The sequence below is a fragment of the Hyperolius riggenbachi genome, chromosome 1 (genome assembly GCF_040937935.1).
Source record: "Hyperolius riggenbachi isolate aHypRig1 chromosome 1, aHypRig1.pri, whole genome shotgun sequence".
Classification (NCBI taxonomy): domain Eukaryota; kingdom Metazoa; phylum Chordata; class Amphibia; order Anura; family Hyperoliidae; genus Hyperolius; species Hyperolius riggenbachi.
The window spans coordinates 567,453,334-567,463,859 of record NC_090646.1 but is presented as its reverse complement, the minus strand read 5'-3'; the positions used below and the strand labels follow the sequence as shown (position 1 = coordinate 567,463,859).

General features: G+C 45.2%; 1 long non-coding RNA gene across 1 annotated transcript; it reads right to left on the bottom strand.

Annotated features, from left to right (window-relative positions):
* Positions 1 to 1,197: 1,197 nt before the first annotated feature.
* LOC137527197 (uncharacterized) lies at positions 1,198 to 9,238 on the bottom strand. Its single transcript, XR_011023165.1, has 3 exons — positions 9,148 to 9,238; positions 6,301 to 6,354; positions 1,198 to 3,000 (listed from the first exon to the last, which is right to left on the bottom strand). It is a non-coding gene; the product is annotated as an uncharacterized lncRNA (long non-coding RNA).
* Between the last annotated feature and the right edge of the window lie 1,288 nt (positions 9,239 to 10,526).

Sequence of the window (10,526 nt, the reverse complement as noted above, 5' to 3'; positions counted from 1 at the left end):
CTGGGGCCACTGAATAAAAGAGTGCTTATATCTCCAATGGGCATCTCATTAACACACATTAACAGGGATTGGGCTGTGTAGTGCTACCATAAGGGGTGATTGCTAGCACTTTAAAGGAAACCCGAGGTGACATGTGACATGATGAGATAGATATGTGTATGTACAGTGCCTAGCACACAAATAACTATGCTGTGTTCCTTTTTTTTTCTTTCTCTGTCTATAAGAGTTAAATATCAGGTATGTAAGTGGCTGACACAGTCCTGACTCAGACAGGAAGTGACTACAGTGTGACCTGATACAAGCTTATTGCTAAAGTCTGTGGTATGCTGTGGTCATTTGTAAAAGAGTGTTCTATTTGCAAGCTTGGTGTACCTGCTGAACTACTGGCACTGACAGACAGTACCTTGTATTGATTCCCTGACTCTGGTCAGAAAAAAAAATATTGTATCACCAAATTACATAATTAGACAGGCATGTTCCCCCGAATAACATAAACAGGAAGCATGATGTCTCCTAAATAACAAAATTGGACAGCTTGTCCCCCAAAATAACATAGTCAGCATGTCCCCAAGTAACATGATTAAGCAGGCACGTCACTAGGTAGTATTAGGTAGTGTTCCTTCATATTTTAATCCTCCCCATTTGCTACCCCAAACAGTGCTCGAGAAGCCATCCACCATGTAATGTTTCCTCACAGTGTACTTCCATATAGTGCTCCTGTATCCTCCTATCCAATGCAGTTGGCAGCACAGCATGCTTATTTACCTGTCTGCAGCATGAATCGAGACCATAGCTTCCTGTTTCCCATGCGCCTCCTAATCACCATGCCCCCCACAAAACATGACCAGTTAACATGAGAGAACTTTCAATAAAGTTTTTCTATTTAACTTTTTCTTATAAATAGGCAAACATGACCCCCTCTACCTATTTCCGTAGGATGGGGTGAAATATTGTGGCACCCTGTATTTTTACAGTGGGCTCACAAATTCTACATAAGCCCTCCCCAGGACCTAGTGTCACGTGTGGGGAAGCTGCTCCACCTCTCCTGTATCAAATTAGGGATGAGCCCTTTGACCTTGAAATTGTTGAGGGTTTTACTAGAAGGGGGACATATTTTTGCAAAGTCCCATGCTGTTAGGCTCAGCTATTCTGGCAATACCAGCTGGTATTGGGAAGAAGTAAAAACACCTTGGGTGCTATTTTGTTTCAAACTTTTATTAAAATAGTATAAAAGAAATAAACAATGGGGCAAAAAGTTCTATTCTGAAATGAGTGATCTGTCTCATCGCCTGGGTAAAACAAATTATACATTTCTGGCTCATCTGCCCTCATTTTTTCCAGGTAACATTGACTCCACACATTTAAAAGCAACTTGGGAAAATAAAAAAAATCCAATCTAGTTCTTTCTCGCACTGCTGGGCAAGCTAATATTCCCCCAGCACTGCAGTTGATTGAATCATGGGATTGTTAAATCCCATGATTCTAACACTTGCTAGCACTCAGTCTGAGGTGTTCTGTCTCCACTCATGTACCACTCTCTGCATGCTCGCTGCATGTGTGTGGCTCATTAACTATTGAATTCAAAACAAGATTTACATGTAGGAAATAAGCATTTGTTAGAATGGGATCAGCAATGGCAGCTTTCACAAGCTCTCAGTAAATGGCCGTTTAAAGGGTAACTAAGGTCAGCTGAAATCTCCCTGGTACTAGTTAAAAGCAAAGCCTATCTAAAGTACTCTATCAGTAAACACACATGTGGAAAAAAAATCATCATCTATAGTACAAGTTTTCAACTTCATTCTTCTTTTTTGTGCTTTTCCATTCCTGTGATGACTGCATTGAAGAGTACCAAGGAGTGATTGCACCATGGGATGTCATTTTAATGACGTTCCAGTAATAGAGCATTGTTTTACATTACTGGTGGTGCCAGCCCCATGGATTGCTTGCTATTTGGACACAAGGTACTGTGGTATTTTTTTTGGGGGGGGGAGGGTGGGGGGGCAGGTGACAGGTGTGCTTTATTTCTTTTTTATTATTCAAAGAAAGTTTATTGAAGCATGTCAGCATAAAAAGAGAACAGTCATTAATCCAGTGTAAAAGGCAAAGAATACATTTCAAAACACATAATGAGAATGTAATCCCAAGCATCATACGTATCTGAATAAACAAACAGAACAGTGATAACTAAGCAAACAGAACAGTAATAACTCTACCTCATTCTTTAGTGAGTTGGAATTACAGAAACTTTAGCAGCAAGTGCACTACACTACAGCATTAATGCATTATTGCAGACTGTACCCCTTTCTGAAAGATGGTGTTTAACGGGTACCCTGCTTTGGGGAACATGATCTAAAGTACTTTATACAGGGCTGGTTCTTCCACGAAGAAATGTGCATCAAGTGCTTCAGGGCAGCAACAATTAGAGGGCGGTGGTTCCCCTCCCCAAATATCCCACTCATCAATGTAACGTAGATGCAGTGCTGCGGCACTCGCCTGCTCACTTGTTCCAACAATGGAATCTCCAGCCACCCCGTCCAGTGTCCTGTATCCATGGCTACAGCGGTACCTCATGTGACCTGTTAGTAAGTGCTGCCGGGTAACATGAGGTGATGCTGTAGTCAGAGAGGAAGCAGGATGTGCGGCTGGTGATCCCGTCACTAAACCGCTAAGACCGAGTGAGTGACCCGGTGCCTCGTCCTCTTCCTAGAACTACAGTGGAGGAGCATCGGCCTCTTCACCCAGGAATGAGACAGCATCTGCTGCTTCTTTGGCCGGGACCACCTTGCCTCCTGCCACGGCCGCTCCACCTCCACCACTACGTATGGCTGCTGTTGCCCGCCTGCACCAAGAGCTTGTTTGCCATGTGACCAAGACCACTGTGCAGAAGTGCTTCACCCTCCTCTTCTTCCTCTTCTCAACTCTCAACATCATACTTCAACCAGGCAGAATAAGCGCATGGACACACACAAACCACATCAAACCAGAGCTCCATGTGGATGGCTGTAAGTATGTTTATACAAAAACATTAGTTCTTCCATCATATATTAAGATACTACTTTACTAATTATTCATAGTTATTCATATCTGCAAATAACATGAGAAATAGTAACATTTTATTGTCAGGAAATGTATTGTCTGTTTAGATATTTTGTTGCAGCCAGCCAGTAGCACAACAGATTTGTGAATTGTGGAATGAGCTGATGTAGCACATACAATAAATAGGACAATACAGTTATGGCCCATACTCACGGGGGACTTTTGTCGCCTCAACACGCGGCGCGCGCGTGTTGCGGCGACAGGTCGCCCGTGAGTATGGGCCGTCGCACGCGCGCGCACCCCGAACTGTCGCCAGCCGCTCTTGTCGCCATGCGATTGAAAGTTTCAATCGCATGGCAACAGTCGCCGCCGCACCTCCGCCGCAACTGTCGCTAGTCCGCGTGAGTACGCGGACTAGCGACAGCAACCTCCATAGAGGTGAATGAAGCTTCCGGCGGGGGGAGGAGGAACGTCGGCGACAGCTTCCGTCTCGCCACTGGTCCCTCTTCCGCGTGTGTACGCGGAGGGACCTGGAGAGAAGCTGTCGCCGGCCTGTCGCTAGCACGCTCACGTGTGCTGGCGACAGGCCACTTCTGCAGCCCGTGAGTACGGGCCATTAAAGTCTGCACAGTCATTGCAGCAGGGAGGGGGAAGGAATGTAAACAGAGAGAAAAAGAGAAACATGATTTTAAAGGACAACTGAAGTGATAGGAATATGGAGGCTGCCATATTTATTTCCTTTTAAGCAGTACCAGTTGCCTGGCTGTCCCGCTGATCCTCTGCCTCAAAAGCTACGTACACACATACGACAACGATCATTCATTGTGAATTGACCTAGCTTTTAAAGGTGTGTAACGATCTGATCATTTGTTAACGAACGATCCGGAACAACACCACATACTGTTCCTGGAAGTTACATCATAGCAAGTTCCTCCCGCACGTAACAAATGGTTCAAAGCGTACGTTAAGGGCCGGGCCGAGGCATAGGCTGGAGAGGCTCCAGCCTCAGGGCGCAGAGTAGGAGGGGGCGCAGAATTCATTCAGCTGTCTTTCCTAATTGTGTTTGAAGCAGAAAGAAATAAGAAAAGGGGATACATGGCAGTGACTGCAAGCCAGAAAACTAGATATTAAGGTGTTGGGGAGGTTGTGGGCCCTGTGGCGCCTCTTAGTCTAATAGCAATCAGTGTGTGACGGCTGGGGTGGGAGGGATGGAGGGGGCGCACTTTGGTGTCTCAGCCTTGGGTGCTGGAGGACCTTGTCCCGGCTCTGCGGTACGTTACACTGTAAAGCTAACGTTACGCATATGACATAACTAAATTTCTATTTCATACTGTCGGTATGTAGTAGAGCATCTAGATAATATAGTGTTGACAAAACATACAAAAATATACTTTGTCCTGTTAAAATAAAAATTATGGTATAATTATGTAGTATACAACGCGTCACTGGGCACAATCATAGAACGAACGTTACATCGCGAGGGGAAAATGTAATGTGCTGTGACTATAAAACGAAGTGCGCATGAACGACCGTTTTTTAACGATGTACTACTTTTGCTAATGATCGTTGTTTAAAAAAATCCGCCAGGACAGATCTTTCGTTCATAACGATCTGGCTCGTCCATCGTTTGACTTAATGATCGTTGGCTGTTTTTTTTAAACGATCGTCGTTTGAAATGATCAGGTAACGATCGTTTCAAACGACTATAGTCGCATGTGTGTACACACCTTAATGCTTTTAGCCATAGACCCTGAACAAGCATGCAGCAGATCAGGTGTTTGGGCTGGTGCACACCAAAACCCGCTAGCAGATCCGCAAAATGCTAGCAGATTTTGAAACGCTTTTTCTTCTTTTTCTGTAGCGTTTCAGCTAGCGTTTTGCGGTTTTGTCTAGCGGTTTTGGTGTAGTAGATTTCCTGTATTGTTACAGTAAAGCTGTTACTGAACAGCTACTGTAACAAAAACCGCCTGGCAAACCGCTCTGAAGTGCCGTTTTTCAGAGCGGTTTGCGTTTTTCCTATACTTAACATTGAGGCAGAAACGCATCCGCAATCCAAAAAATGCCTCACCCAGGCATTTTTCGTTTCTGCAAAACGCCTCCCGCTCTGGTGTGCACCAGCCCATTGAGATACATTGACCAAGCAGATCCGCAGCCGCAAGCGGATCTGAAAACGCCCAAAAAGCCGCTCGGTGTGCACCAGCCCTTTCTGACCTTATTTTCAGATCTGACTGGATTAGCTGCATGCTTGTTTCTGGTGTGATTAAAACACTACTGCAATCAAATAGATCAGCAGGACTGCCAGGCAACTTGTATTGTTTAAAAGGAAATTAATGTGGCAGCCTCCATATCCCTCCCACTTCAGTTGTCCTTTAATGAAGGGGGGGGGGGGGTCAAAATGTTTGCTTCAGACAGCAAGTAGTCTAGAACTGGCCCTAAGTATATATATAAAGTAAATTTGTTAGTAGTGCACTTTAATTATACATAAATGCTTTCCTAAAGCATATTAAAAAAAGATTCCACTATGGCAGCCAGTGCAGGACCGTGTCCTCCATTCCTCCCAGCAAGGCTCGATTTTTCCACAATCTGTCCTGTACTAAATCCCACCAGTGGTCAGGACCTTTGAACTGGATATACTATATTTCGCGCATGTGCAGTTGGATCCTGGATGCCACTCTGGTCGAGTTTATGAAAGTAACGTAACCTGCATTATGCAGATAGCACAACTTGCGTAATTTACACAATGCATGCATTCCTAGTATAATGCATGTTTCAGAAGAATATGTATGCATATCTTCCAACTTTCTGACATAAAAAAGTGGGACACATTTAAAACACACCCCTGCCACACCTCTAACCATGCCCCCACCACACCCCTCATTATGCATACCGCAAAGAATTTAGCATTTAAAAGATGTACGGTAGTTTTATCATTCAAACCGCACCCATACCTTCTAGCATCATTAGTTTTCATTCAATTTAACATACGGAATATATCAATTTAAAGGATGGGAATAGTTTAGAGTCTATGAAACACATTTTTCAGTAGATAAAATAATTACATAGAACTGTACATCAGTCCTGAAAGACGGACACATGAGGAAGAAAGAGGGACAGAGGGGCTGGGTTCCCAAAGAGGGACTGTCCCTCCAAAAGAGGGACATTTGGGAGCTATGTAGTATGTGCGCAACATGTGTTATGCTGCTGGTGTAAACACACATTTTGCTACATATTAGTGAATCAGGGCCATTGTTTCTAATGTGTTACCTTGTTTACATCTGCAGAGACAGCCCCATGGACCTGAACTCAGAACTCCTCCTCCTAAAAGATACACAACAACAGCACAGTAACCTTTAAACAAAAACCAACACAGGAGCTAAGCAAATAACTTACACTACTCTTTAAAGGGACACTTAAGTCGAACAAAAAAAAATGAGTTTTACTCACCTGGGGCTTCCAATAGCCCCCTGCAGCTGTCCGGTGCCCCCGCCATCTCCCTCCGATCCTCCTGGCCCTGCCGGCAGCCACTTCCTGTTTCGGTGACAGGAGCTGACAGGCTGGGAACGCGAGTGATTCTTCGCGTTCCTGGCCACAATAGCGCCATCTAAGCTGCTATAGCATATATCATATACCATATAGCAGCATAGAGGGTGCTAATGTGTCTGGGAACGCGAAGAATCACTCGCGTCCCCAGCCTGTCAGCTCCTGTCATCGAAACAGGAAGTGGCTGCCGGCGGGGCCAGGAGGATCGGAGGGAGACGGCGAGGGCACCGGACAGCTGCAGGGGGCTATTGGAAGCCCTAGGTGAGTAAAACTCATTTTTTTTGTTTGACTTAAGTGTCCCTTTAACCACCTTGGCGGTAATGACTTTGCTAGCTGCATGCTATGTATGATCGCCGCTGATCCGCCGCTACCCGACGCGTAACACGCGGGATTTCCTGTTTGCTCTGATCGCCGGAGGGGATCAGAAGGGGCGGGGGGATGCCGCTGCTCAGCGGCTACCATGTAGCTAGCGCTAGGCTAGCTACATGATTTAACAAAAAAAAATACCGCTGTGCCGCCACCCTGGCACAATCAATAGAACGCCAGGGTGGTTAAAGAGGGACTGTCGTGAAAATCTTAAAATTTAAAACACATACAAATAAGAAGTAAATTCCTTTACTCCTATGTTGCTGTCACTTACAGTAAGAAGTAGAAATCTGTAATTACCGACAGATTTTGGACTAGCCAATCTTCTCATAGGGGGTTCTCTGGGTTTTCTTTAATTTTAAAAGCACTTAGTGAATGACAGTTGCTCTGCCCAACTGCCAAAATAGTGTACAGCGAGCAGGGAGGCTGGCCAGCATCTTTGTATAACTCTTTTTAAGGGAGTGTCTTTATAAAGAATAAAGGCCATGCTGAGAATCCCCTATGGAGAGATGGACTAGCTCAAAACCTGTCAGTAATGTCACATCTCTACTACTTACTGTAAATGCCAGCAACATAGGAGAGAAGTAATTTATGGCTCATTTTACTGTGAAAGAAATGTTCTTCTTATTTGTATGTATTTTAAATTTTAAGATTTTCAAGACAGTTCCTCTTTAAGTTGGTATATATTAAACCCCCTCCAGGCAGCTTCACCCCATCTATAGATTGCAAGGGCAGGGCTCTCTCACTCTTTTGTGTCTTAACGCTCATACACACATCAGACCATAGTCTTTGGAAAATGAAATATCCCAGACCAATTTTACCCCCTTCCATGTAGTAGAAGAGCCATACCTTCCCAGTCTATTCTATGGAGCTGCACTCCCCATCAGATAAAATCTTTGCAAGATGCTGCACACAAAGATGCTGTACACATTCAAAAGATCAGTATCTGCAAAAGATCTGTTCCTGCTAAAGTTCCGTTCCTGCAAAATGCATTCATAGTCTATGATATCTGCAGATCATCATACACACCTTGTTTAACAGACTTCATCTGCAGATCAGATCCACCAGGATGGATTTTCAGATCTGCAGATGATTGTCTGATCTGCAGATGAATGTCAGTTAAACAAGGTGTGTATGAGGATCTGCAGATCTCATAGACTATAAATGCAATTTGCAGGAACGGATCTTTGGCAGGAACAGATCTTTTGCAGATACCGATCCTTTGTGTCTGTACAGCATCTGTGTCCCCATCTTGCAAAGATTTATTTCTGATGGGGAGTGCAGCTCCATAGAAAAGACTGTGTAGAGTATGGCTCTCATACTACATGAAGGGTGGTAAGATTGGTCTGTGATCTTTCATTTTCCAAAGACTATGGTCTGATGTGTGTATGTGGCCTTAGAATTTGGTATTCATTTTGTCTTGCACTCCGTTAGGCCTCTTGCACACTGCACGCGATTCCGATTCAGATTCCGCTTTTTAATCAGTTTTTACATCCGATTCAGATTCTGATTTGCAGTTTGCTCCCTGCACACTGCAAATCGGAATCTGAATCGGATGTAAAAACTGATTAAAAAGCGGAATCTGAATCGGAATCGCGTGCAGTGTAGAGGCCTTATACATTGTATTCATCATGTTACTTTTGTCACTGTGATCACCAATTCTGTATTTTGTACCAGTTCTGTATTTGTCTATTGCTGTACACCAATGTCTGAATTACCACTAAATATGTTGGAGCTTTATAAATAAATAATAATCTATATCATATAGCAGACTGGGGATGGTCAATGAGATGCTAATAATTTTGAGTTAATAAAAAGTGTATGCTAAGTCTATGTAAATGTATGAACCTTGAAAATTGACCACCCATATGCAGCAGTAGCTTTACAAGTTTGCATAAAATTATCATCAACTTGGAATTACTGTATTAGCATCACACTGACTAGTCTTAAGGTGGCTACACACATCAGACTATAGTCTTTGGAAAATGAAAGATCACAGACCAATCTTACCCCCTTCGATGTAGTATGAGAGCCATACCTTCACAGTCTTTTCTATGGAGCTGCACTCTTCATCAGATAGAAATGTTTGCAGGATGCTGAACACAAAGATGCTGCACACTGGGGAATAGTGAGTAGCACACAGACAACGCCATTCAGCCAAGAAGCAACCACAAACACAACACTAGGGAATTGCAAGTAAATTACCAGAAAACAAGGAATGTTTCCATAGAATGACATTGCATTGCATATCTCAATCTCCATACATTCTGGCTGAGCCTGCTGCTACATCCCATGTGTTAACATATCACAATGACATCATTGCTGGGGGAGGGGGCGCTGACAGTTATTTAACCCTACACTCTCTCTGAGTAGAAGAAGTCGCTTTGACACATAGGACTCCCAGGCAGAAAACAACCTCATTGGTTTTACAGCAGGGGTTTCCTGCTATAGTATAGTGATCAAACGTGGATGGATGGAGGAGGTGTGACCCAGCAGCAGCTTGCAAGGGGGAGGAGGCGAGGAGCCCCAGTGTCTTCAGGACCAGCCTGACTACACGGGAATGATGAGGGTCCTATGAAGTGACAGAACGATAATCCCCGCCCCCTCCACGTGCTTCCCTGATGGACAGGAGCCAGGTGCTGCTCGCTGGTCGGGCTCCGGGGGAGAGTGCGGAGACGGCAGAAGGGGGATGCCTGCCTGATCACAACGCGTCCTACCGGGAAACTGAGCGCACAGAGCTTCGCGTAGCTTAAATAATGCTAAAAGCAGCCTCATCATCGGCAAGAGCAAGTGGAGATACTGCAAGAGCCTCACCTCCACCACCCGGCTCTACTGGGGACTTTACCGAGTGCAGGAACAGTGCTGCTGAGGACTTCACCGAGTGCAGGGACAGTGCTGCCAGGGACTTCACTGAATGCAGGGACAGTGCTTCTGAGGACTTCATCCACTGTAGGGACAGTGCTGCTGGAGACTTCACGGAGAGCAGGGACAGTGCTGCTGAGGACTTCATTCAGTCTAGGAACAGTGCTTCTGAGGACTTCACCGAGTGCAGGGACAGTGCTGCCGGGGACTTCACCGAGTGCAGGGACAGTGCTGCTGAGGACTTCATCCACTGTAGGGACAGTGCTGCTGGAGACTTCACGGAGAGCAGGGACAGTGTTGCTGAGGACTTCATTCAGTCTAGGAACAGTGCTTCTGGGGACTTCACCGAGAGCAGGGACAGTGCTGCTGAGGACTTCACCGAGTGCAGGGACAGTGCTGCTGGGGACTTCACCGAGTGCAGGGACAGTGCTGCTGAGGACTTCATCCACTGTAGGGACAGTGCTGCTGAGGACTTCATCCGCTGTAGGGACAGTGCTGCTGGGGACTCCATCCAGTGCGGGGACAGTGCTGCTGGGGACATTATAGAAAGTATAAGTGCTGCTGGGGACATTATAGGCTGTAGGCACAGTGATGGTAGGAACACTGTAGGCTTTAGGGACAGTAGGTCTGCTGGGGACATTGCAGGTTGTAGGGTCACTTCTGCTGACATTATAAAGTGTAGGGTCAGTGCTGTAGAGGACATTACAGGCAGGGTCAGGGCT